A 1,493-nucleotide genomic window follows, 5' to 3' on the forward strand; every position below is an offset into this window, starting at 1 on the left:
GTTCTGTAAACTCAGAGTGGAAACACCCAAGCTAACTGTAACTACATATTCTTGTTTCCTGTTAAATTGATTTCTTGCTTTATTGTGTAGTTGCCAACTAGGATAGAGTGTGTGTGTGTGTGTGTGTGTGTGTGTGTGTGTGTGTGTGTGTGTGTTCCTTTTCTTTAAAATCTCCATGCACCTGTCTTTCTCACAGGCATCAGTTCATAGACTCAGCAGGCCTAGAGAAGTCAGCATGCTGGTTACCATCATTTGGGTTTCTCAGAAAACTTATGTGACCCTACAAAGACCCTTTGAGAATTCCTGTCTCAAACAGGAAATGATGTTGATCATAGAGTATGAGCTCCACAACAAACACGAGGTGTAGTGGGTCAAGTTTACATTGGGCAAGATTCACAAGGCTGCCTGGGAGTTGTTGACACTGGACAAAAAGGACCCCCAGAACATCTTTTTGAAGGCAATGTTCTACTGAGGCGACTTGTTCAAATTGGAGTGCTGAATGAGGGCAAGATGAAGCTGGATTACACCCTATGCCTGAAAGCTGAGGATTTCTTGGACAGGCAACTGCAGAACCAGGTCTTTAAGCTGGACCTGGCCAAATCCATTCCCCATGCCAGTGTACTGATCCGCAAGCATCATATCAGGGTCTGCAATAAGATGGTGAACATTCTGTGCTTCATTGTCCATCTGGACTTCCAGAAGCACATGGGCATCTCCTCCTTTATCGTCCAGGCTGAGTAAAGAGGAAGAATGCCAAGAAAGGCCAGGGTGGGGAGCCAAGATGGCAGGACCGGGAGAACACCGTGTCTGAGAAGCGGGACAACACACTCTGTGCAGCTACCAGGAGACTGAACTCTGGGCCCTAAAACAACAGCAATCGATCGTGTTTCCCAGGTGAGGGGAGGCTCCCACGGCGTGGGAATCAGTCGGGTCCACTCTCGGCTGCCCAGCCAGAACCCGGAAGAGAACCCGGCTAAGGCAGGCTTTGGGTCTCCAGGCTTGTGCCGAAAGCCTGCATGTCCCGATCACTTTCCCAGGCTGATTGATGGGCACAAGGGTGCCTGAGGCTGAGAGTCCCAGTCGCAAAAAAAAACCCACGGGAAAGCAAAGTTGCCAGACTGGTCACGGGTCACCCAGTCTTGCCCTGGAAGGTCTCTCAGATGGCAGGTACCCGCCGCCATCACAATTGAGCTCCCGTCTTGCATGGATTACAGCTGCACAGCTACACGCCCAGCTCAAAATCCCTACTCCCTCTTCAGAGGAGGCAGGAGGCGTCCAGCAGAATCTGCCACAGACCACATTGTCTGTACCCCAACCCGAGATCGGGGCTGAGAAAACCCAATCCTTTTGGGCACTCCCCCAAACGCTGCCATAACCCTGCCACAGCTGAGCAGAAGGATAAAGAGGCGCACAGCGGCTTCACAGTGCCGGAACTCCAGTGCTGCTGGCTGCTCCTAGGAAACAAACTACAGCTCAGGATCTGGGACTGTGGT

The 1,493-nt window shown here is 51.2% G+C and overlaps 1 pseudogene; it reads left to right on the top strand.

The window, feature by feature from the left end:
* Positions 1–235: 235 nt before the first annotated feature.
* Positions 236–768, top strand: LOC129685868 (40S ribosomal protein S9-like; annotated as a pseudogene).
* Positions 769–1,493: the final 725 nt, after the last annotated feature.

This window comes from Psammomys obesus, unplaced genomic scaffold (genome assembly GCF_907164565.1).
Source record: "Psammomys obesus unplaced genomic scaffold, mPsaObe1.curated_primary_1811, whole genome shotgun sequence".
NCBI classification, from domain to species: domain Eukaryota; kingdom Metazoa; phylum Chordata; class Mammalia; order Rodentia; family Muridae; genus Psammomys; species Psammomys obesus.